The sequence below is a fragment of the Schistocerca nitens genome, chromosome 10, assembly GCF_023898315.1.
Source record: "Schistocerca nitens isolate TAMUIC-IGC-003100 chromosome 10, iqSchNite1.1, whole genome shotgun sequence".
NCBI lineage: Eukaryota > Metazoa > Arthropoda > Insecta > Orthoptera > Acrididae > Schistocerca > Schistocerca nitens.
The window spans coordinates 205,236,981-205,264,085 of record NC_064623.1 but is presented as its reverse complement, the minus strand read 5'-3'; positions in this window follow the sequence as shown (position 1 = coordinate 205,264,085).

The following is a 27,105-nucleotide window of genomic DNA, read 5'->3' as shown; positions in this document are numbered from 1 at the left end:
CATCTAATATACGTACCATGGTTTTGCAACGTGTGTCAGATTCTTGTAGAAAGCTGTAGATGCACACTTAACACTTATCTTCACAGTTCCCAGCGTTCTGTATAATATGGTTTGAAAATGCGAGCGCGGACACCTCTAGGCAGCGTCCGTCAGCTCTCCCACCGACCTTTGCAAGGCATTCCATATCTGCTCAATAATATTCACGTCTGCGGACTTTGTGGCCAGCGGAAGTGTTTAAACACAGAGAGTGTTCCTGGAGCCACTCTGTAGCAATTCTCGACGTGTGGGGTGTCGCATTGTCCTGCTGGAATTGGCCAAGTCCGTCGGAATTCACATTGGACATGAACGGATGCAGCAGGTCATCAGGCTGGATGCTCACGAACGTGTCACCTGTCAGAGTCGTATCTAGACGTATCAGAGGTTCCATATAACTCCAACTGCACACGCCCCACACCATTACAGAGCCTCCACCAGCTTGAACAGTCCCCTGCTGACATGCAGGGTCCATGGATTCATGAAGTTCTCTCCATACCGGTACATGTTCATCCGTTAGATACAACTTGAAACGAGTCTCGTCCGACCAGGCAACATGTTTCCATTCATCAACAGTCCAATATCAGTGTTGAGGAGCCCAGGCGAGGCCTAAAGCTTTCTATCGTGCAATCGTCAAGGATACACAAGTGGTCTTCGGCTCCGAAAGCCCAATCGATGATGTTTGATGTTTCGTTGTGTGGCTCGCACGCTGATAACTTGTTGATGGCCCAGCACTGAAATCTGCAGCAGTTTTTGAAATGATTGCGCTTCTGTCACGTTGACAGTCGTCGTTGGTCCCGTTCTGGCAGGATCTTTTTCTGGCCGCAGTGACGTCGGAGATTGGATTCCTGATATTCACGGTAAACCCGTGAAATGGTCGTCCCATCGCCCGTGCGCCGACTGTAACAGCATGTCCATCTCCCTTGAATCGTGATCACCTGTCATTGTAGCAGCAGTAACCGACCTTTCTGAACGTGAATCTTGTGTAACTATTAGAATTTTAGAGTTGACGACACACGCACCTGTACGGGATTCGCTGTCCCCACTGCATGGAATCTGGTACTTGATACTGATTTTCTTCGCTCTGTGTTGAGAGGTCTGGCACATGGAGAGTCTACTGCTCTTTGGTGTCATTATCAGTCTTAGGTATTACTGGCGTGTCACCATATATTTGGAAGTTTGGTTTGGGTCTTTAGTTCTTATATTCTATGTTTTATAACTAAGCAGTAACCCATTAAAGAATCGAACTCGCATATATCAAATATTTTCAAAAGTCTCATTACTTTCTCCGTTTTCAGAAAAGCTAGTTGTTCACGCATTTCATTGTTTATAGCCGCAATATCGCCTGAATTATGTGTCTATAATAATAGAGTTTTACAGGTAAATTCAGTGGTATACACATGTGAATACTGACTGCCAAGTGTGTAGGAATATGGTTAGAATAAAATACTGGCAAATAAAAACGTCATGCCTGATGCTGAAGTCTTACTGTATGAAAATCAAAAATGCAGTAAGTGATAAACTTCTTTCCTTTCATTATTGTAGGAAGTTTCAGCGACGAAAGGTTTGAAATATGTGTAAAGTTTGTTGAAATTCACTGAGTGCTCTCATTCTCATATGCCAAATGAATATAGTCGGGATAATTTGCGCACGTTGAGTTACTCTGACTCAAGACATATACACAGTTAATTCCAGTAATTGTCCAATAAGGAAAGTCTTTTATGAAAAATTTGAGAGAGGAGCGAAGATTGCAGTAAACTTTTTAGTTTACTTAGCTTTTCGTGTAGGGTTGGTTCCAGTTCTTCTTTGCTAGTGGTCTGATTCTTTAAGCTGAAATTCTCACATTTTAGGCCCTCATGATTGAAATGATCTAAATAAATTTGAAGATTGTTGTTGCAAAGTTTTTGTTGTTACGTTAACAAATTTTGTTATGTTTTAGTATATGATACAGTGTTTTGAATTTTCACATTAACAAGGCCGAAATTACATTGCTCGCTCAAAATACAAAAATACGCCCGATCACATCAGAGGCATGCTTACTACTCCCACTCAGCGGAAATAACAATATACCAAAGAGTTCACAAGTTTTCTTCACTAATGAATTTCTATTAGTTTCGATAATTATTTCATAAATGAATCCAGAAATAAACGTATTTAACAGTACTACAGTGCATAATTAATAATAGAAGGCTTAAGGCAGTCAAATAATTCGTAATTTCAAATGTTTCTAAAAAAATTTAACTGTACATTCAGAAATAGTACTTATCGATTGTAACATCGAAAATAAAGCAATCCCTTATCATAAATTTTAACTTGAAATATAACGTATAGTGTATAAAATTATATGAAAGTTTTCAGAAAAGCAGCTAAGATAGTATTGACCTGCCCAAATTTCAAAAATAATATTGGTTTCTACAACTAGTGTTGAGGAAAAGTAATTCTAGAGGAGGATGTCCCGTTACAAGTTTTTAACTACGTTATTCTCTTACTGTGTTAAACATTTAACGAAAGATTATACCTCTTAGTACGTAGATTATGGCAGGAAATCTATCTGTATGGTGTGAAAATTGGCAATTGATCCTAAATAATGTTAAGTTTGAGGTTATCCACATGAGTGCTAGTAGGACTCCGGTAAACTTCGGTTACACGATAAATCAGTCAAATCTAAAGGCAGTAAATTCAATTAATACATAGAAATTACAATTACGATCAATTTAAATTGGAAAGAACACACAAAAAATATGGGGAAGGCAAATCAAAGACTGCATTTTATTGGCAGAACAGTTAGAAAACATAACGGATCTACTAAAGAGACTGCCTACACTACGCCTATCTGTCCTCTTTTGGAGTGCTGCTGCGCGGACTGGGATACTTACCAGATAGGATTAACGGTGCACATGGAGAAAGGTCAAAGAAGAGCAGCACGTTTTTGTGTTATCGAGAAGTAGGGGAGAGAGTGTCACGAACATGATTTGGGGTGGACATCATTAGAACAAAGGCATTTTTCGTTGCGGCGGAATCTTCTCACGAAATTTCAGTCCCCAACTTCCTCCTCCGAACGCTAAAATATTTTGTTGACGCCAACCTACATAGGGAGAAACGATCGTCATAATAAAATACAGGAAATCAGAGCTCGCACGGAAAGATATAGGTGTCCATTTTTTCGCGCGCTGTTCAAGGTTGAAATAATAGAGAATTATTGTGTAGGTGGTTCGATGAACCCTGTGCCTGGCACTTATGTGTGATTTGCAGCGTATCCCTGAGAAAGTCATTTTTTCCCCCTCTGGAAGCGGTTAGTTAGGCATCCTGTAACTAGAGCTGGGTAATAGGGTGACCGTTTTACCCGTTCTGTATAATAGAATGGTTTCTAGTCTTACTAAGAGAGCCCCTGGCATTCGCCGAATGTGTTGCGGGAACCTCCCTTAAAGCTCAGTCAGGGTCGTGTCTTATTCTAACTTCTATTTTTAATATGTTCCTATTTTTTTTATCCCAAATGAGATTATATCCTGATCATTCAGAAGCTTTCACCTGCTGGTGAGTCTTCCGGGTTGTATGGTCGTGGCCAGTGAAACTTTTATGTTCTTGACGTTTCGCACAGAGCTACGCTGGATATCTTCAGAAGTGCTCCTGGTTCCGCTGAGTGTTGCCGACTAACGAATATAACGTCGGAGAGCGGCATAAATACCGTTGAAAATGAACGTAGTTCACTTTACGTGCGATCAGCAGACAGAGATAAAACCTAACTGTCTGTAGACTGTCGCCCTGTCAAGGATAAAACTTATCCATCGATTCTGAAGAGCCACTATCCGTACATCACTAACTTTCATAGATTATTATTTTCTTTTAAAATTATCCCTACGTTTATATATTTTGATGGCTTAGCCATAACTTAGGGTTACTGGTGTTCCGCAGGTAGTGAATAAGTAAAAATTTTGGAAATTTGTGGTAAGTTCCAATGAGACCAAACTGCCATCGGCCCCTAGGCTTACATACTACTTTATCTAACTTACACTAAGGACAACTCAGACACCCATGCTCGAGGGCGGATTCGGATCTCCCCTTCCCCCGAGCCGGAGAGGCGGGGGGGGGGGGGAGGCCGCGCGAACCGTGGCAACTCCTCCTCTCCCCCCCCCCCCCCAAGACAGCGTGGCAGTGAGTAAGTGCTCTGCCATGTTACACACTACAGTTCGGAGCCCTATAGCAGTAAAGGGCTGCAAATATGAAGTCATGAAGAATAAAGATGTAGAAGTACTTGCATACTGAAAATTGAAACCAACAGCTGTACTGTAATTCGATCGTCGCTTATTCAAAGCATGCTACCAGATGTAGAACGTTAATAGCATTAATTTTATTTATACAGCTTTAAGAGACTGATAGTGCATCACAACTATAAGGGCAAACAAGATGAAAAGTGGGAAGAAAAAAGTTCAGAACATAAAAATATGCTTATATTTCGTAAATACACTCCTGGAAATGGAAAAAAGAACACATTGACACCGGTGTGTCAGACCCACCATACTTGCTCCGGACACTGCGAGAGGGCTGTACAAGCAATGATCACACGCACGGCACAGCGGACACACCAGGAACCGCGGTGTTGGCCATCGAATGGCGCTAGCTGCGCAGCGTTTGTGCACCGCCGCCGTCAGTGTCAGCCAGTTTGCCGTGGCATACGGAGCTCCATCGCAGTCTTTAACACTGGTAGCATGCCGCGACAGCGTGGACGTGGACCGTATGTGCAGTTGACGGACTTTGAGCGAGGGCGTATAGTGGGCATGCGGGAGGCCGGGTGGACGTACCGTCGAATTGCTCAACACGTGGGGCGTGAGGTCTCCACAGTACATCGATGTTGTCGCCAGTGGTCGGCGGAAGGTGCACGTGCCCGTCGACCTGGGACCGGACCGCAGCGACGCACGGATGCACGCCAAGACCGTAGGATCCTACGCAGTGCCGTAGGGGACCGCACCGCCACTTCCCAGCAAATTAGGGACACTGTTGCTCCTGGGGTATCGGCGAGGACCATTCGCAACCGTCTCCATGAAGCTGGGCTACGGTCCCGCACACCGTTAGGCCGTCTTCCGCTCACGCCCCAACATCGTGCAGCCCGCCTCCAGTGGTGTCGCGACAGGCGTGAATGGAGGGACGAATGGAGACGTGTCGTCTTCAGCGATGAGAGTCGCTTCTGCCTTGGTGCCAATGATGGTCGTATGCGTGTTTGGCGCCGTGCAGGTGAGCGCCACAATCAGGACTGCATACGACCGAGGCACACAGGGCCAACACCCGGCATCATGGTGTGGGGAGCGATCTCCTACACTGGCCGTACACCACTGGTGATCGTCGAGGGGACACTGAATAGTGCACGGTAAATCCAAACCGTCATCGAACCCATCGTTCTACCATTCCTAGACCGGCAAGGGAACTTGCTGTTCCAACAGGACAGTGCACGTCCGCATGTATCCCGTGCCACCCAACGTGCTCTAGAAGGTGTAAGTCAACTACCCTGGCCAGCAAGATCTCCGGATCTGTCCCCCATTGAGCATGTTTGGGACTGGATGAAGCGTCGTCTCACGCGGTCTGCACGTCCAGCACGAACGCTGGTCCAACTGAGGCGCCAGGTGGAAATGGCATGGCAAGCCGTTCCACAGGACTACATCCAGCATCTCTACGATCGTCTCCATGGGAGAATAGCAGCCTGCATTGCTGCGAAAGGTGGATATACACTGTACTAGTGGCGGCATTGTGCATGCTCTGTTGCCTGTGTCTATGTGCCTGTGGTTCTGTCAGTGTGATCATGTGATGTATCTGACCCCAGGAATGTGTCAATAAAGTTTCCCCTTCCTGGGACAATGAATTCACGGTGTTCTTATTTCAATTTCCAGGAGTGTAGATCTCTTCTGCGACCTCCAGCATGTGACCAGATGAGAGGAAAAGCAGATGCGAACCAAAAACGCGAAGAATTGTAAGGAATCAATTATTTACATAAAAAACGAGATGTGAACTGTTTTGTAATCTACAAATAATACCTGATCACACAGATGAGATCTTAAAGCGGAAAATGCGAAATGCGAAATGCGTCTGGGAGAAATAAAATAGTGCAGCAGGAAAAGGTTGTTTTTATTTACAAGACAAAGCTTTAAGATTTTTCACTTAAAAAATTCTGAGGTATTACTTTTCAGCACGCCCTTGTATTGTAGTTTGTATGTTATTAGTTAGGGTTTAAAATTGAAGTAATCAATGAATAAAAAAAAATAAACAAGATGTTCCATCAAAGATCACAGTTTCTCAAATTTTCCTGTCTGTGGAAAAAGTTGGGGAAACCACGCCTAGGTAATAGTTTGACATTGTAGATAAAATTTTGGTTCCGGAAAACCTCACTTAACGGTTTTCTGGCCGAAGACAGTGCTCTGTTACAGCTGATATTTCTGTTTTCTCTCGTCGGCAAAGACTTTCGTGTTCCTTCAGCTGTGTATTCAAGCTTCTCTTGGTATTTCCAATGTAGTACTGTAATGAAAACGTAGTGTGGCTCTCCCATAATACACTGATTGGAGTTTTAGCGAATTGGATGAAATGTAGGATTACGTTGGGGTGGTATGAGACAACTCTGCTTCGCAATCCATGTCCTGTCGAAATCTGAGTCCAAAAGTAAATTTGAACCGAATGCAGTAAGGGAATATTTTTCAGACAATTAGTAATACAGAGCCAATGTGAAGGTTCCGGTCCCGGTTTAGATTCCCGGTACTGCCAAGCTTGTTTCCGTGGTGGGAGGACTAGTTCGGGGTGCACCCAGCTACGTGATACCAATTGTGGAGCTGCTTGACAGAATAATGGCGGCTCCAATATTTAGAATGTCTGCAGAACGGTTGGGAGAGCGGTGACCTGATGACATGCCCCTCCATATTGCATTCGCCGAAAGGCGCAGGGTGACACGCTGGTCCCCAGACATCCCTTGGGTCGTCACGGCTTGGACGAGGAACTGGTTAAATGTTATACAGACCGTGAAAACGGCGGTCGAAATGTAGAGTGGGAAACGACCACTTCTCCCCTCCCCCTGCCATAAGACTACGCACTGGCATTCTCCTGAGCTGCCTACAATGCGACGTCTGTTCAAAAAATTCAAAAAACTTTCTCCACAAAATTTTTCAGCGCTTACCTTTTACTTTTCGTGCATGGTCTCCTTCGAAATACTCTCCTCCACAATTGATACACCGCTACCAACGCTTTTTCCACTTCTGAAAGGAGTCTTGTCCTGCGTCTTGCTGGAACGCGCGAAGCGCCGTCTGCGAATTTACTTTTATCTCGTCTATCGTTACAATTCATCGTCCTTTAAACAGAATTTTCAACTTTGGAAGTAAAAAGAAAGTCCGCAGGGGCCAGGTCTGGAGATTGTGGAGGATGAGGCGGGTGTTTTTTTTTTTTTTTTTTTTGTGCAATAGTCATGCACAAACAGGGATGAAAGTGCGGGTGCGTTATCGTGATGCAAAAGGCATGAATTGTCTCGCCACGTTTCAGGCCGTTCCTTCCTCACATTTTTTCGCGGTCGTCCAAACAGGCCCCGATAGTATCATCGGTTGAAAGTTTGTCCCTATGGCACGAATTCGTGATGGACTAATCGTTCAGAGTCAAAGAAAACTACCAGCAAGGCTTTGACATTTGATTTGACCTGACGAGCATTTTTAGTCTTGGAGAACCTTTCCCGACCCATAGTGAAAATTGAACCATGGTCTCACCATCATAACCGTAGACGCACGCCTCATCTCCATTTATGATTCTTATAAGGAACATCTGGTTCGAGCCAAAAGCTCTTCACAGATTGCGAGGTGAAGGTCTTTCTGATCCTGACGCATGAGCCGTGGGACGAACTCGGTGGCGTAATGATGTATTCCAAGATGCCGTGTCAGGATTTCATGACATGATCCAACAGAAATGTAACATTCTTCTGTAATGTCTCGGGCAGTCAGTCTTCGATTGGCACGCACAATTTCGTGGACGTTCCCGACAGAGCGTCGTCGGTATACGTCGAAGGGCGCCCTGAACGAGGGTCATTTTTAACTTATGCCAGGCCATTCGTAACACTGAGTACGGCTTAAGCACTCCTCACCGTAGGCCTTTTGCATCATTTGGTGTGTCTGTGTAAGAGTTTTCACGAGTTACACGCAAATTTTAATGCAGAGTCGTTGCTCCCCTAACTCTACCATCTGGAAGTTCGCGTCCGCAGCCCGTGGTCCAGTGGCTCGCGTTGCTGCCTCTGAGTCCTGGGACCCCGGCTTGATTCCCGGCCGGGCTGCAGATTTTCTCTGCCCGGGGATTGGGTGTTTGTATTGTCCTCATCATTCCATCATCATTCGTGAAAGTGTTTAGATTGGACTGTGTAAAGATTGGGAGTTTGTACGGGCACTGATGACTGCGCAGTTGAGCGCCCCGCAAACCAAACATCATCATCATCATCGAAATTCGCAAACCGTGCGACACAACGCTGTAGCCAACACAGCGCTGAACAATAACTAACAGACATACAACAATGAAACTTCTGTCATTTGCACTTTAAACACAGGCGTGTGCAGATACCAACTGCTTTTCCCTTCAACACACCAGTGCCTCGAAATTACGAATGTTCCGGGACTTTTTGAACAGACCCCGTACGGACTGTCATGTGCCTCGGCCAAGACAGGCTACGTAAGTGATTGCCTCACCTGCACTAACTCCCCAGGAGATCTGCAGTCCACCGAGCGCAGCTGCTTTTGTCTTAACTGATGCTGAGGAAAGTTTCCCAACTAATTCTCTCCTTCCTGGCAACAGGTGTAGGAGTCCGAGAAATCTGTCGGAAGAATATCCACGGAATGTGAGAAATAGCGCGGCGGTGAAAATTCTGGAAGCAGAAGGCCACGAGCATAGTTTTCCTGCTGTTTCTCCGTGGCTTCGTTGAATAATTCTAAACTGCTATGATTCAACGCAAGGAAGTACCATGTAAATTAATGATTTTGTTACATTCAGTTATAATTGGAGAAAACTCTCGATTTAGGACTCGAACAACATGTTTACCAGCTTGTACATCGCATTTATGTCCCACATTACACATAGGAACATTACACCGGCCGTTCAGGGTTCATTAGAATTTGTAAACTCTTACAAACTGTTGATCACGTTGTACGTTAATGACCTGGCAGCCCATATTAATCGTAACCTCAGACTTTCCACACATGCTTCAGTAGCCTATTACGTACTATCCCATCTACATCTTACCGAATATTTGTACAGCTTGTTTCGCCCATTATAACTATATTGACAACAACTGCATCATATGCGAAGAGTCTGAGATTAGTATTAATATTATTTGCAACCACATTAATAACAACTTGAAACAGCAGTGTTCCCAGCACATTTCTTGGGTGCTCGTCTGAAGTTGTCTACACCTCTCGAGCGATCTCCGCCCGAGGTCACATGCTGTGTGCTCCTTACCAAAAAGTCCTCAGTCAAGTCACAAATTTCGCTTGATATGCCACATTACTAGTTGTTGGTGTGGTACTGAGTCAAATACTTATCGGAAGTCAAATAATTCCATCTTAGTGCCTATATGCATGGCTTTGAGTAGGTCACGTGAGAAATGCTCTAGTTGGATTTTACGTGAACTATGTTTTGAGAATTTGTTCTTGCTGGCATAAAGGAGGCCATTCAGTTCCAGATACCTCGTTTGACGCTCAGTATGCAAAAATCTCTCATAGGCTGTGGTCACAGTGGCTTGGGAGTGCAAGTACGGTTGGTGAATTTAAGCGTCAGAAATATTGCATTGCCTCAAGTTTCATACCATATATTCCGAGATACATCATTGCTAATAGCATTTCTCGTATCGAATTTTACCCCGTTTAGTCCGTCATGTGACCTGAAACTTAAGGTATATTACGTTCTTCCGGCCGAAAGCGAGCAGAACGACAAGGGATGGAAGAGAGAGAGAAATGTGTGACAGCAGGTAAGCAGCGTCGCAGCCGGCTGAGTCACAGGCTGCTTTACGGCGTCGCATACCACCGCACGTCCTTCAACGGGGCCGCTGAATCAGAGGCGCGTTTGAGGTTCCGCGTACGGGATATACACTACCTGATCAAAAGTATCCGAACACTTATTAATGGACATTAAAATGGGGTGCGTCCACCCTTCTCTTTTATGGCAGCTTAAACTCTGCTGGGAACTCTTTCAGGGAGGTGTTTAGATGTCTGGAGCGACGTCGACATTTCCACTGATCCCAAAGATTTTCCATGGATTCCGGTCGGGACCCAGTGCAAGTCAGTTCTTTTGGTTGGTTGGTTTGATTGTGTGTTGAAAATGGCTCAAAGAACACATATTGATGACGTTATGAGGGGTAGAATACTAGGGCGACTGGAGGCTAGTCAAACACAGCAAGTCGTAGCACGGGCCCTCCGTGTGCCACAAAGTGTGACCTCAAGATTATGGTAACGATTCCAGCAGACAGGAAACGTGTCCAGGCGCTACAGTACGGAACGTCCACAGTGTACAACACCACAAGGTCTCACCATCAGTACCCCCAGACGGCCACGGAGTACTGTAGGTAGCCTTGCTCGGGTCCTTACCGCAGCCACTGGAACAGTTGTCTCCAGACACACAGTCTACAGACGACTGAACAGACGTGGTTATTCGCCCGGAGACCTGCAAGGTACATTCCACTGACCCCTGGGTCACAGGAGAGCCCCTAAAGCATGTTGTCAAGAACACAGTACATGGTCATTGAAACAGTGGCCCCAGGTTTATGTTCACGGACGAGTCCAGGTTTAGTCTGAGCAGTGATTCGCGCCGGGTTTTCGTCTGGCGTGAACCAAGAACCAGATACCAACCCCTTAATGTCCTTGAAAGGGACCTGTATGGAGGTCGTGGTTTGATGGTGTGGGGTGGGATTATGATTGGTGCACGTACACCCCTGCATGTCTTTGACAGAGGAACTGTAACAGGTCAGATGTATCGGGACGTCCGCATTTTCAGGGGTGCAGTGGGTCCCACCTTCCTCCTGATGGATGATAACGTACGGACCCACCGAGCTGCCATCGTGGAGGAGTACCTCGAAACAGAAGATATCAGGCGAATGGAGTGGCCTGCCTGTTATCCAGACCTAAACCCCATCGAGCACGTCTGGGATACTCTCGGTCGACGTATCGCTGCACGTCTTCAAACCCCTACGACACTTCAGGAGCTCCGACAGGCACTGGTGCAAGAATGGGAGGCTATACACCAGCAGCTGCTCGACCACCTGATCCAGAGTATGCCATCCGTTGTGTGGCCTGTGAACGTGTGTACGGTGATCATATCCCATATTGATGTCGGGGTACATACGCAGGAAACAGTGGCGTTTGGAAGCACATGTGTTTCCGGACGGTTTTCTCAACTTATCACCAATACCGTGGACTTACAGATGTGTGTCGTGTGCGTTCCCTATGTGCCTATGCTATTAGCGCCAGTATTGTGTAGTGCCACGTTATGTGGCACCACATTCTGCAATTATCCTTAATTTATGAGCATGAGCGAAGTTTCAGCGACAAATACCGCCGTCATCAGTGGGTTCTTTAATTGTTATTTGCTATACGTTACAGCATGGCTTTAAGATTGTTGTCCCTGCTTGCATCACATTTTCTGTGTTTTTTTCCTGTAGTCGTTTGTCTCGGCATGCATCAGGTCAACTGTAAGTTCGTTGGAAGGCCTGCAGGTACTTTTACACACAAAAAACATAACTTTCGCACTTCTTCGTATTACGCCACCTTGCTGTTCCAATGTTTTGGATTATGAACGAAGTGCGAAAGTTACATTTTTCCGTGTATAAAAGTGGCTGCAAGCCAACGATCTTGCAGATGACATGATGTATGCCGAGAAAAACGGCAACAGAAAAACACAGAAAATATGCCGCAAACAGCGACCACAATCTTACAACCATGGTGTGACTTATAGTAAACAGGAATTAAAGAACCCACTGATTATTTGTTGTTTAGTTTGAGGAATAAATAAGTAAATAACAAAAGTGTTCTGTGTCAAGGAAGACTCACAATTCCCATATTGTTATCAACAGTGTCACCACTCACTCCAGGTCTACCGCTTCTTGACTAGTCATCAACACTTCCAGTCTCTTCAAACTTTCCATGCCATCGTTTGACGCTCAGGCACTTCGGAACACTTCGAAACTGTCGGTGAACTGTAATGGGCGACCGTGTTTCGTGAAACCGCAAAACACATTGTGGTTTCTCCTGCATAGACCCTACTGTAACGGTAGCACTCCTACCTGCCTGTAACAAGAGAGAGAGAGGAAAGAAATAAATGCTGTCAGAGCACGTGTAAGAATGTATGAACATAAACTTCACATGTTAAGCTGCCATTTGCAAAAATCTCATAGTCGTGTGGAAGTGTATCCACGAAAAACTTCACTGGTTGAGTTACGATATGCAACAAAGCACACAGCTGTACCTAGCATAGTTTTGTAGAAATACATTTTTGTTGTATAGGTTAATACCGTGTTGCGACTGTTGGTTGGTTGATTTGGGGGAAGGGATCAAACGTCGGTGGCATCGGACTAGGAAAGGAAGTCGGCCGTGTTCTTTCAATGGAACCATCACAGAATTCACCTGAAGCGATTTAGGGAAATCACAGAAAACCTAAATCATGATGGCCGGACGCGTGTTTGAACCGTCGTCCTCCCGATTGCGAGTTCAGTGTGATAACCAGTGCGCCACCTAGCTAGGTCTAGCGACTGTAATTAGCAGTATTAACGTACTGCCGAAAAAGGAAGGAGTATTTGGAATAAGTTCACAGATATATGAGTGGCTCGAAGACTTCTTAAATAATTGAACCAAATATGTTGTCCTCGTCGGCGAGTGTTCATCGGAGACAAGCGTGTCGTCTGGAATGACGCAATGAAGTGTGATAGGACCTCTATTGTTCTCTATATACATAAATCATTTGGTGCACAATGCGGGCAACAATCTGCGGTTGTTTGCTGATGATGCCGTGGTGTACGGTAAGGCGTCGAATTAGAGTGACCGTAGGAAGATACAAGACGACTTAGACAAACTTCCCAGTTGATGTGATGAATGGCAGCTAGCCCTGAATGTTGAAAAAATGGGGATGAGTAGGAACATCAACCTGTGATGTTCAGATACTGTATTACTAGTGTCTTGCTTGACACAGTCAAGTCTCTTAAATAAGTGGGCGTAACGTTAGAAAGCGCTGTGAAGTGGAACGAGCGTGCCAGAACTGTGATAAGAAAGTCGAATGGTCGATTTCGGTTTACTGGGAGAATTTAAGGAAAGTGTGGTTCATCTTTAATGAACCTCATACAGGACGCTGGTGCGACCTGTTCTTGAGTACTGCTCGAGCGTTTGGGATCTGCACCAGCTCGGATTGAAGGAAAAGATCGAAGCAATTCAGAGGATTTTCTACCCGTAGGCTCGAACAACACCTGAGTGTTACGGAGGTGGTTCGGTAACTTAAGTGGGACTCCCTGGAGGGAAGACGACGTTCTTTTCGAGAAATACTGTTGAGAAAATTAGAGAATTGGCATTTGAAGCAGACTGCCCAACGATTCTACTACCGCCAAAATACATTGCTCGTAAGGACCACGAATATACGATACGAGAAATTAGGGCTCCTACGGAGGCATATAGACGAGTTGTTTTTCCCTCGCTATATTTGCGAGTGGAACAGGAAAGGAAATGACAAATAGTGGTACAGGGTACCCTCCGCCACGCACCGTACGGTGGTGGCCTCGTATATATATATATATATATATATATATATATATATATATATATATATATATATATATATATACGAGGGTCGGTCAAAAAGTAATGCCTCCCATTTTTTTTCTACTTAAAGAAATTAAGTTAAGTGAAAAATTTGAATTTGTCGCCATTCCTCAAACCTTCTGCAATCCACTGCAGTAGTAACTTTCTGTGTCAACAGGTGGCAGCACAGCAGAAGTTTGTAAGATGGCCGACATCGATGTTCGTTTGAGACAGCGTTGTGTGATTGAATTCTTGAATGCAGAAGGTGAAACGCCCATACGCATTCATGAAAGACTGAAGAAGTTGTATGGTGTTGTGACAGTGGATGTCAGCACTGTTAGACGATGGGTTCGTCGTTGTAAGGAAGCTGAAGGGCAAACACCGTTGACTGACGAAAAGCGGAGCGGCAGGCCGGTGAGTGCAGTGACTCCACACAACATTCAGCAAGTTGATGACATCATTCGTGGTGACCGTCGGGTGACTGCAGATGAAGTGTGTCGCATTATTTCTCTTAGTAAAGGCAGTGTGATCACGATTATTAAACAATTGGGGTACTCAAAAGTTTGTGCACGGTGGGTTCCAAGAATGTTAACCGATCAGAATAAAGAGGCAAGGAAAACAATAGCCTCCCAACACTTGCAGCGCTTCCGTTTGGAGGGAGATGAGTTTCTGAAAAAAATTGTGACCGGGGACGAAACATGGGTGCATTTTTTTGAACCCGAATCAAAGAGGCAGTCAATGGAGTGGCGTCACACAAGCTCGCCGAGGAAGAAAAAATTCAAAACTGTGCGATCGGCAGGGAAAGTTATGGCAACAGTTTTCTGGAATACAGAGGGTGTGATTCTGGTTGATTTTTTGGAGCAGGGATGCACAATAAATTCTGTTCAATACGTCACAACCCTCAAAAAACTTAAAGCACGTCTTCAGCGAGTTCGCCCAACAAAATCAATGGCAGATGTTCTTCTTTTGCATGACAATGCAAGACCACACACCAGTCGTCACACCTCTGACGAGATTGTCAAAATTGGATGGGAAGTTTTGCCTCATCCCCCATACAGCCCTGACCTGGCACCATCAGACTTCCATCTGTTCGGGCCACTAAAAGAAGCTCATCGTGGGATTCATTTTGAAGATGAGGAGGCCGTCAAAACATCCGTGCGTCAATGGCTTAGGAAGCAGAGCTGTGATTTTTACCGTGCTGGGATACATGCCCTTGTTCAAAGATGGACCAAAACTGTAGAGATGGGCGGAGATTACATTGAAAAATGACAAAATGATCCTCAATGTTGTGGTTTTCAACCTATGTAATTGCATTTAAATTTCCTGACAATTAAACGTAGAAAAAAAATAGGAGGCATTACTTTTTGACTGACCCTCGTATATGTAGAAGAAAACATAAATCGTTGTAATCAGGGAATGACTTTATGCTCACCCTGTACATCACGCGACATAATCGCGATAAAATCAGAGAAACTGGGACTCATAGTCGCTTTTCTCGTGCGCCTTTCACGAATGGAACAGCGAAAGCGGCTGGGGACTGACAGTAGTGCAGAAGTACCCTCCGCCACATAGCGTAGGGGGATTGCGCAGTATACATGTATACGAGAACGCGACAGTACCACTCGATAAATGAGTGATACGTTCAGACAAAATTTAAGAGTTGTTACTTAAGGTCGTAAAGTGAGTCTCTGCTTATTTTATGAACAGAACGTATAAGTGCAATATTCCGCCCGTCTCATCTGGTGTTGGCACTGTCATGGTAACCTCTATATTCGGCATTATTACGACCGTGGCTGTCGGACTAAATATCAGAAAAACTGAAGAGCATGTTCTAACTGTGTCGCTGATTATTACGAACATTACTGTAATTCACATCAAACATGATTCAGCACCTACTTCAGCATGTACCTACCACAGAGAGAGATATAATTTAATCCTTTCATATCTCCAGAAAAAATTCTCTTTATGTAGTAATGCTCTTAGGTGAGTTTTTAAAGATTTTAGATACCAGATTTATACAAAAATACGTACCCGTTTTCAAAACATATTTCGTACATTTGGCTTCATTTCGTGGACTCAAATAATTAATTATGAAATATTCTCTGCTGTAAAAAATAGTGAAATGAACATTCCTTAACGACCATATAAAATAACAGTAATATTCAACTATACAGTGGAATATAGCGAACCAACCTCATCTGTGTATTGTATTGGTCACCAGCTACTACGTTGACTTGCCGATATTTTCATAGTGAGGCCCAACAGTTGTCAGTACTTGTTCAAATAGTTCAAATGGCTCTAGGCACTATGGGACTTAACAGCTGAGGTCATGAGTCCCCTAGACTTAGAATTACTTAAACCTAACCAACCTAAGGACATCACACACATCCATGACCGAGACAGGATTCGAACCGACGTCTGTAGCAGCAGCGCGGTTCCGGACTAAAGTCAACACTCGTGAATGATAAAAAGGTTGGACATTCACAAACTTATACCTCAGGTTTCCATTGAGAAAAATACTTCCTTTGCAGCTAAGACACAGCAAAAGTTAATTTTATACAATTGTAGCCAGAGGGTCTGAAAGGGATAAGTATTTCACTCGTACGTTAACGAAAATTACTGTGTATCATAAAAATACATTAATTATCATCAGATCTAAGAAAGATTTATGGCCTGCTCGAATGATGAAAAATTTACGTAGTATTAGATTTATTACAGAGACCCGATTACTAACGAGCATCAGAACAAGAGTAAGTAAGTATTTTATGGTACAGATAATTGTATTATATCTTATGAGAGTTAACCAAGTAGAGGAGTTAATACAGGACGACAACATACATTCCATGATCACAATTTCTGTGCACAGCCGGCTGAGGTGGCCGAGCGGTTCTAGGCGCTACAGTCTGGAACCGCACGTCCGCTAAGGTCGCAGGTTCGAATCGTGCCTAGGGCATGGATGTGTGTGATGTCCTTAGGTTAGCTAGGTTTAAGTAGTTCTAAGTTCTAGGTGACTGAAGACCTCAGAAGTTAAGTGCCATAGTGCTCAGAGCCATTTGAACCATTTTTTTCTGTGCACAGCGCATCAATGTAGAAAACAGGTGGAATTTTCTCGCAAATGACAAGAGTAATTACACTCTTACACGCCAGTACGTTTTCTGTCTCTTCCGACTCTTAGTCGACTTTGATACAGAGTGGGCAGAACAATATTTACCGTGACACTGACGGGAGTTGAAGGAAGGTTTTAACGGCACGTCACCATCATTGTCTTTAGAGACTGAACACAAGTTCTCAATCCCGGATAGGGAAGGAGAGATCAGGCTATCGAAGTGCGCAACACCTCATACTCTCCTGACGAGATTGTCAAAGCAGCGTGTGCTGTTTGCTCCAGTTTGCAGAAAAATCAATATCTGCGAGCTGATCCAGATAAGGATTTTAGTGTTTTGGGACATAGCGGATGGCAGTAACAGTTTGGTGAAAGAATCGTTTTACAATGCGGCTGCCAGACACAGCGCACTAAAACGTACAGACACAAACAAGTAACCGGGACAGAAGAGTATGCGGGAGATGCGCATGCGCAAACATGTGACATAAACCGATTGGTGGATCGAAATCACGGTTTCCAGAATTTTCCGTGATGGGCAGTTCTCCTCTTCAGAAACAGGGGTCAGCTCCGCTTCAGTCTAATGAATATTTCCCGGACCAGATTTATTTCGCTCAGCTTCTGTATCTTTGTTCTTACGTTCGCGCTATTGTGACGACTCGACATAATATGCACGACGTATTCCTCGTCAGAAACTTGCAACAAAAGACACGCGGTTCGTTAAACAGTATTTCAATTTATAATGATGAGATGTTAGAGGAGAATGGCGTCCCTTGTCTGCCTTTGGAGCACTACCGCTTACACCCCTCCCCTCCCACCACCGCCAGTACCCTCCCAAAAAAACCTCCCACGCCTTTCATCCGCTCGTAGAAGAACTCGAGTTTTGCAGCCTTTTTAATACTACATGGTAAGCTGCTTGCGAATTAACAATCGAGTTTGGCAGTAAACCCTCGCGTGCCGTCCTGCCCCGCGCAATCGGTTAGTGTGCTACCCGCATACAGCAGCGCTACGCAGCCGCTGCTGCAGTACTGCTTAATCTTCGTCTTTTACTGTCCCTATCACCGCTAAACCGAATATGGCAGAGGACTAATGTGGGACCACTCTATCGAATGGGCACGCTAAATACCGCTTTAAAAATGATTTTGTTTGTAACAGTACATGAACTGACGCTTTCCATTGTCACTGGGGGTCGCGTGAAAGACGTAATGAAACTTCCTGGCACACAGTTTTAATCTGCCAGGAAGTTTCATAACAGCGCACATTCTGAATATTCGTTTGGGGCGACTCGTCTACACATACCATTGCAAATATCTGGCGACACGCCAGAGCAAATGCGTTTGGCGAGTTCTGGGAAAGACACCTGGTATATAATTATTCCGTATTATGAGAATGAGGTGCTCTCAATTTGGTTTATAAAAGGCCTTTTTTACCGTCAACAAAGGCGATATACGTTTTTAGGTTGAAGTCGGTGCTTTTCTCCACCAATCTGGTTGAGACTAAATACGTTAACCATACAGTATCGACCTTTTTTTAAATCCACATGGTTCTTGCGATAAATAGGGCATGTGGTATTGCCTTGAACCTGTTATTTATTATTTTCACATTTATTTTATACCCCCAAGTTAAACAAACTTATTCCTAGACAGTACCACGCGGTCTTGAGGCGCCTTGCCACGGTTCGCGCGGCTGCCCCCGTCGGAGGTTCGAGTCCTGCCTCGGGCATGGGTCTGTTTGTCCTCAGCGTAAGTTAGTTTAAGATAGATTATGTACGAGGTGCATTCAAGTTCTAAGGCCTCCGATTTTTTTCTCCGGACTGGAAAGAGATAGAAACATGCGCATTGTTTTAAAATAGGGCCGCGTTCATTGTCAATACGTCCCAGAGATGGCAGCAGCGTACGGCAGATGGAATTTTACCGCCATCGGCGAGAATGAGAACTGTATTAAATAGTTAAGATCGCGACGTTTTCCTTATTTGAACAGCGTGCAATCATTCGTTTTCTGAATTTGCATGGTGTGAAACCAATTGAAATTCATCGACAGTTGAAGGAGACATGTGGTGATGGAGTTATGGATGTGTCGAAAGTGCGTTCGTGGGTGCGACAGTTTAATGAAGGCAGCACATCGTGTGACAACAAACCGAAACAAGGGCTCGCACAAGCCGGTCTGACGACATGATCGAGAAAGTGGAGAGAATTGTTTTGGGGGATCGCCGAATGACTGTTGAACAGATCGCCTCCAGAGTTGGCATTTCTGTGGGTTCTGTGCACACAATCCTGCATGACGACCTGAAAATGCAAAAAGCGTCATCCAGGTGGGTGCCACGAATGCTGACGGACGACCACACGGCTGCTCGTGTGGCATGTTGCCGAGCAATGTTGACGCGCAACGACAGCATGAATGGGACTTTCTTTTCGTCGGTTGTAACAATGGATGAGACGTGGATGCCATTTTTCAATCCAGAAACAAAGCGCCAGTCAGCTCAATGGAAGCATACAGATTCACCGCCACCAAAAAAATTTCGGGTAACCGCCAGTGCTGAAAAAATGATGGTGTCCATGTTCTGGGACAGCGAGAGCGAAATCCTTACCCATTGCGTTCCAAAGGGCACTACGGTAACAGGTGCATCCTACGAAAATGTTTTGAAGAACAAATTCCTTCCTGCACTGCAACAAAAACGTCCGGGAAGGGCTGCGCGTGTGCTGTTTCACCGAGACAACGCACCCGCACATCGAGCTAACGTTACGCAACAGTTTCTTCGTGATAACAACTTTGAAGTGATTCCTCATGCTCCCTACTCACCTGACCTGGCTCCTAGTGACTTTTGGCTTTTTCCAACAATGAAAGACACTCTCCGTGGCCGCACATTCACCAGCCGTGCTGCTATTGCCCCAGCGATTTTCCAGTGGTCAAAACAAACTCCTAAAGAAGCCTTCGCCGTTGCCATGGAATCATGGCGTCAGCGTTGTGAAAAATGTCTACGTCTGCAGGGCGATTACGTCGAGAAGTAACGCCAGTTTCATCGATTTCGGGTGAGCAGTTAATTAGAAAAAAAATCGGAGGCCTTAGAACTTGAATGCACCTCGTAGTGTGTAAGCCTAGGGACCGATGACCTCTGCAGTTTGGTCCCATAGCAACTTACCACAAATTTCCAATTTTCCTCGACAGTTTGCATTCATTTGAATGTCGGTAGGCCAGAACTAATTGGGACACATTCGGAACTGTATATTGACTGTTTATGAAGACAGAGAAGTCATTGTTTTGCATCCAGAATCGTTCATCTGTGGGGGAATGAAAACATCAGTGACTTCAAAAACGTAAGTTCCTCCAGTTGCGAAGGGCGTCTTGTAATTCGGTCTTTGTGTTGAAAAAGATCTGCCCAAATTTGTTAGGAGCTGTTCTTAGTTTGTGGGCCTGCAGTAACGAGCAAAGGAAAGAATGGGCAGTGATTTCGATACTTTAAAAGTGACCAAAGAAATGTGCTTCATGACGAACGGCGTGGCAGATCCAATCTCGAGGCCAATAAAGCCTTGAAACAAGTTAATCAAAAATTGCGGAACTGTCGGCAGTTGCCCCTCTGATTCATGTGTCACCCAAATTCAACGGTATGGGAAGCCGCTGTCTGGGCTAGTGCTTAGCAATGCGCATCCTCACATTCCTGCCCGTACCAATGATAAGTTTTACCATTCGATATGGGGGACTGTTCCAACTGCCACCCTGCAGACCCGAGCTCACATCCAGTCTTCTTACACTTGAAACACTAGCTTGGTGGACAGTGGTTTGAAGATGACAAGGAACGTAAGGACAATGTTGTCAACTGCTTCAATCCACGGGCAGAGAACTTCTCTGCAGAGGGGTTGAAGGAGCTCGTCAGCGTTACGAATTTTAAATGCGAACGCCGATTACTCGGAAAAGTGATGTAGGTTTTCCGACAAGTAAAACGTTCAATAAAAGTTACTTAGTATATATGTTCGGAAGGCCTGAAATCCAGAATCGGCATGACAATCAGTCAAAATTGCCGTCAGCATTAAGACAATCATCCTACCGAAGCACCAGGTGACGATACTCATTTGTTTAAAACCATATCCTGCTGCGTGAAGAAGTCTGTAATTTCGTGCAGCACATCCTCGTCCGACAGGAAGCCTTTTTTAAGGGACAGAAGGCGTGATAACCACGTAGGGAGAGAGCAGGACTGTCGTCTTGTCACAGCAGTCCAGACGAAACTACTTTCGTCCGACCCTAACGGTGGGTTCTCCGATTGCTCTGGGAGAAGACTTATCGCACTAAAACACGTCAAATATTAGTTCACTTTAATACATTAATGGATAAAAGAGCTGTCCGCTGTGGCCGAGCGGTTCTAGCCGCTTCAGTCCGGAACCGCGCTGCTGCTACGGTAGCAGGTTCGAATCTTGGCTCGAGCATGGATGTGTGTGATGTCCTTAGGTTAGTTAGGTTTAGTAGTTCTAAGTCTAGGGGACTGATGACCTCAGATGTTAAGTCCCATAGTGCTTAGAGCCATTTTTTTAAATTTATTTATTTATTTATTTATATTATAGACTTGCTTAACTTTGACATACTTCATTGTCACAGGAACGCTGGATAATTTACAACTGTCATTCACTTTGAAAACATCATTTGATGCATTAACTAACAAACTGCTCTCTTCAGGTACGGTGTTCTACATTTACAACAGTACAAGTTCATCTGAAACTTTAACAACAACTATGATGTTGACTGCTGTAGCGGAAGTCACGCACTAAGGCAGAGTTCTCGTATGCGCCACACTATATTGACCTCAGCGCGAGGGAGATGGAGTGCCTCCCATTGGTTGTTAGAGATTTGCAACGACTCGCTAATCTCTGTCGTATCGATTCGCTTTGCCGACTTCGCTGTGACACCACGGTCTCTGGAAGATATCACAAGGACTAAACGGCAGGTGCTCGAGTGTCTCCTACTTGAGCTAGCCTAAGTTCTGTGTTATATTTGCGATATGGGGACGCGCGTTTTCATGAGCACGAGCACGGAACTTGGCACATCATTCAACAAGAATTGTTTTTGACAGACATAATGCCCCATATACTTCCCCCATTCTCCGATAGATCTCTACCGGTGCTTGTCATTCGACAGCTAAAAAAATAATTACAAATGGTTCAAATGGCTCTGAGTACTATGCGACTTAACCTAACACCTAGAACTTAGAACTACTTAAACCTAACTAACCTAAGGACATCACACACATCCATGCCCGAGGCAGGATTCGAACCTGCGACCGTAGCGGTCGCTCGGTTCCAGACTGTAGCGCCTAGAACCGCACGGCCGAAAATAATTACAACACGTTGGTGCTTTTCCGACGTATTTGGTAATAACGTCGCCTCAGTTCACGTTTCCGCATTTACGGCAAGCACGTCGGAAAGACACGAATGCCCCACTAATCCCTTGCTTACATGCAGTTGCTTATATACCCGCATCATAGTCGCGTTACCTTGCGTATACGTGCAGTGAAGCAACGCCCTCAAATAGAAACTTTTTATAGCCCGTTATATATTCTTTGAGGTTCGCCGATGACATTGTAATTCTGTCAGAGACAGCAAAGGACTTGGAAGAGCAGTTGAACGGAATGGACAGTGTCTTGAAAGGAGGATATAAGATGAACATCAACAAAAGCAACACGAGGATAATGGAATGTAGTCAAATTAAATCGGGTGATGCTGAGGGGATTAGATTAGGAAATGAGACACTTAAAGTAGTAAAGGAGTTTTGCTATTTAGGGAGTAAAATAACTGATGATGGTCGAAGTAGAGAGGATATAAAATGTAGACTGGCTATGGCAAGGAAATCGTTTCTGAAGAAGAGAAATTTGTTAACATCGAGTATAGATTTAAGTGTCAGGAAGTCGTTTCTGAAAATATTTGTATGGTGTGTAGCCATGTATGGAAGTGAAACATGGACGATAAATGGTTTGGACAAGAAGAGAATAGAAGCTTTCGAAATGTGGTGCTACAGAAGAATGCTGAAGATAAGGTGGGTAGATCACGTAACTAATGAGGAGGTATTGAATAGGATTGGGGAGAAGAGAAGTTTGTGGCACAACTTGACTAGAAGAAGGGATCGGTTGGTAGGACATGTTTTGAGGCATCAAGGGGTCACTAATTTAGCATGGGAGGGCAGCGTGGAGGGTAAAAATCGTAGAGGGAGACCAAGAGATGAATACACTAAGCAGATTCAGAAGGATGTAGGCTGCAGTAGGTACTGGGAGATGAAGAAGCTTGCACAGGATAGAGTAGCATCGAGTGCTGCATCAAAGCAGTCTCAGGACTGAAGACCACAACAACAACAACATATATTCTATATATTTAATTTTGATCGTAATCTCAAGTATGTTCGCAGGTAAGTATAGTTGTGTTCACATTGTTTGCCGTGTGTCGGTGTAACCATAAGCTGCGGCAGTGCGGACGAGACTACTGTGCGACACGTCGTGATGTGGCAGTCGCTGGGCAGGCAGAGAGGCAGTGTCGCTGCACGGTTGACTGGGGACGGCATGTGGGCTGTGGAGGCGGGGGGACGGAAGCAGGGAGTGGCGGGCTGCGAGGCCGGCTCGCGTGGGCGGGACCGCCACGCCCTGCCGGGCCCGAAATTCTACACGCGTCCCTCCCCGCTGTGCGTGGGTGTGGGTGGAAACCGGCGGGCTGCGAGCGCCGGACACGGCTTCCGTGCCTGGCGTGTACCCTGGCCACTCCAGTAGCCGCCGGGATCACGAGGGAGGCGTCCTGGCCGAGCCGCTGCGCCTGCGCGAGTAGCGTAGCTCAGAGATAACACGATACCCGTAACATACCCTGAGCTGACGAAAGTCGTGGGATAGCGATATGCACGTGTACAGATGGCGAGGTATAAAAGGGCAGTACATTGCCGGGACTGTCATGTGTACTCAGGTCATTCATGTGAAAAGGTTTCCGAGTGATTATGACTACACTGCGGGAACGGTCAGACTTTGAAAGCAGAATGGTCGTTGGAGCTAGACGCAGGGGTCATTCCGGAAATCGTTAGGGAATTCAGTATTCCAAGATCTACAGTGTCAAAAGAGTGCCGATAATACCAAATTTTAGGCATTACCTCTCACCACAGTGGCAGACGGCCGTCACTTAACGACCGAGAACAGCGGCGTTTTCATAGAGTTGTCAGTGCTAACAGACAAGTAACAGTGCGTGAAATAACCGCAGAGATCAAAGTGGGACGTACGAGCAACGATTCCGCTAGAACAGCGCAGCGAAATTGGGCTATGGCAGCAGATGACGAACGCGAGTGCCTTTGCTAACAACACGAAATTGTCTGCAGTCTGTGTTCGTGACCGTATCAGTTGGCCTCTAGACGACTGGAAAACTATGGCTTGGTCAGATGAGTCTGGATTTCAGTTGGGAAGAGCTGATGGTAAGACCCCATGGAGCCATGGACCCAAGTTGGCAAAAAGGCACTGTGCAAACTGTTGGTGGCTCCTTAATGGTGTACGCTGTGTTTACATGGTCCAATTGAACCGGTCATTGGCTAGAAATGGTTATGCTCGGCTACTTGGAGACTTCATAGACTTCACGTTCCCGAACAACGAAGGAATTTTGCGCCATGGCACCAGTTTGAAGAACATTCTTTACAATTGGGGCGCCGGCCGATGTGGCCTTGCGGCTCTAGGCGCTGCAGTCTGGAACCGCGTGACCGCTACGGTCGCAGGTTCGAACCCAGCCTCGGGCATGGATGTGTGATGTCTTTAGGTTAGTTAGGTTTAAGTAGTTCTAAGTTCTAGGGGACTGATGACCTCAGATGTTAAGTCCCATAGTGCTCAGAGCCATTTGAACCATTTGAACAATTGGGGCAAATCGTATGGCTACCCATATCACCCTACATGAATCTCATCGACCATTTACGACACATAATCGAGAGGTCAGTTCGTGCACCAGGAAAACTTTTGCAATTATGGAAGGCTCAATATTTCTGCAGGGGCTTCCAACGGAGGTCCGACACGATTCTAGGAGGTATCCCATGACTTTTGGCATCTCACTGGAAAATGCCTTTACTTGGCCGCTAGTTTCTTGTCTATATCCGTGACGGTAGCCTCCATTGTGGTCTGAAAGTGCTGTCTTTTAGCGTTTGACCGCTGTAACGTCTAGGGGTAGTGTCTTTGGTTCATAATTAAAATGTCTTCTGTCCCGGGTTCGAATCTCGCCGCTGCTTAAATTTTGATAAATAATCAGCATTGGCGGCCGAAGACTTCCGGCATAAGAAGTCAGCCTCATTCTGCCAACGGCCTTGTCAAAGAGGGCGGAGGAGCGGATAGAGGTTCAGGGCACTCTCTTGTCCTAGGGGTGGGAAATTGCCCCTAAAGGCGGAAGAATCAGCAATGATCAATGACATGAGGATGCAGAAGGCAATGGAAACCACTCCATTAAAGACACGTAACGTGTATCCACAGGACATGTGGCCTGTAATTGAAGAAGTGTCATGATGATCTCTCCATTGGCAAGAGATTCGGGAATAGTCCCCCATCCGGGAAGGGACTGCCAAGGGGAAATTACCATGAGAAAAAGACTGTATAATCAACGAAAGGATAACGTTCTACGAGGGGAGTGGAACCCTAGAAGCTTGAACATGGTAGGGAAACTAGAAAATCTGAAAAGGGAAATGCAAAGGCTCAATCTAGATATAATAGTGGCAGTGAAGTGAAGTGGAAAGAAGACATGGATTTCTGGTCAGATGAGTATAGGGCAATATCAACAGCAGCAGAAAATGGTATAACGGGAGTAGGACTCGTTATGAATAGGAAGGTATGGCAGAGGGTGTGTTCTGTGAACAGTTCAGTGACAGGGTTGTTCTTATCAGAATCGACAGCAAACCATCGACAACGATAGTTCAGGTATAGATGCCGACGTCGCAAGCTAAAGATGAAGAGAGAGAGAAAGCGTATGAGGATATTGAAAGGGTAATACAGAATGTAAAGGAGGATGAAAATCTAATAGTCATGGGGGACTGAATGCAGTGTAGGGGAAGGAGCAGAAGAAAAAGTTACAGGAGAATATGGGCTTGGGACAAGGAATGAGAGAGGAGAAGGATTTATTCAGTTCTGTAACAAGTTTCAGCTGCTAGTAATCCCGAATACCCTGTTCAAGAATCACAAGAGGAGGAGGTATACTTGGAAAACGGCGGGTGATACGCGAAGATTTAAGACAGATTACATCATGGTCAGACAAAGATTCCGAAATCAGATACTGGATTGTAAGGCGTACCCAGGAGCAGATATAAACTCCAATCACAGTATAGTAGTGATGAAAAGTAGGCTGAAGTAGGCCTTAGTCAGGAAGAATCAATACGCAAAGAAGTGGGATACGAAAGTACTGAGGAACGAAGAGGCACACTTGAACTTCGCTGAGGCTATAGATACAGCAATAAGGAATACCATGGGTTACAGAAAAAATGCTTCAGTTGACTGGTGAAAGGAGGAAGTACAAAAATGTTCAGTAATGGAGAAATACAAGTCGCTGAGGAATGAAATAAATAGGAAGTGCAGGGAAGCTAAGATGAAATGGCTGCAGGAAAAATGTGAAGACATCGAAAAAGAAATGATTGTCGGAAGGACAGACTCAGCATACAGGAAAGTCAAAACAACCTTCTGTGACATAAAAAGCAAGGGTGGTAACATTAAGAGTGCATCGGGAATTCCACTGTCAAATGCAGAGGAGAGAGCGGATAGGTGGAAAGAATACATTGAAAGCCTCTATGAAGGGGAAGATTTGTCTAGTGTGATAGAAGAAGAAACAGGATGCGATTTAGAAGAGATAGGGGATCCCGTATTAGAATCAGAATTTAAAAGAGCTTTGGAGGACTTAAGGTCAAATAAGGCAGAAGGGATAGATGACATTCAACCAGAATTTCTAAAATCATTGCGGTAAATGGCAACAAAACGACTATTCACGTTGGTGTGTAGAATGTATGAGTCTGGCGACATACCATCTGACTTTCGGAAAAGCGTCATCCACACAATTCCGAAGACGGCAAGAGCTGACAAATTCGAGAATTATCGCACAATCAGCTTAAGAGCTCATGCATCCAAGTTGCTTACAAGAACAATATACAGAAGAGTGGAAAAGAAAATTGAGAATGCGCTAGATGACGATCAGTTTGGTTTTAGGAAAAGTAAAGGCAAGAGAGGTAATTCTGACG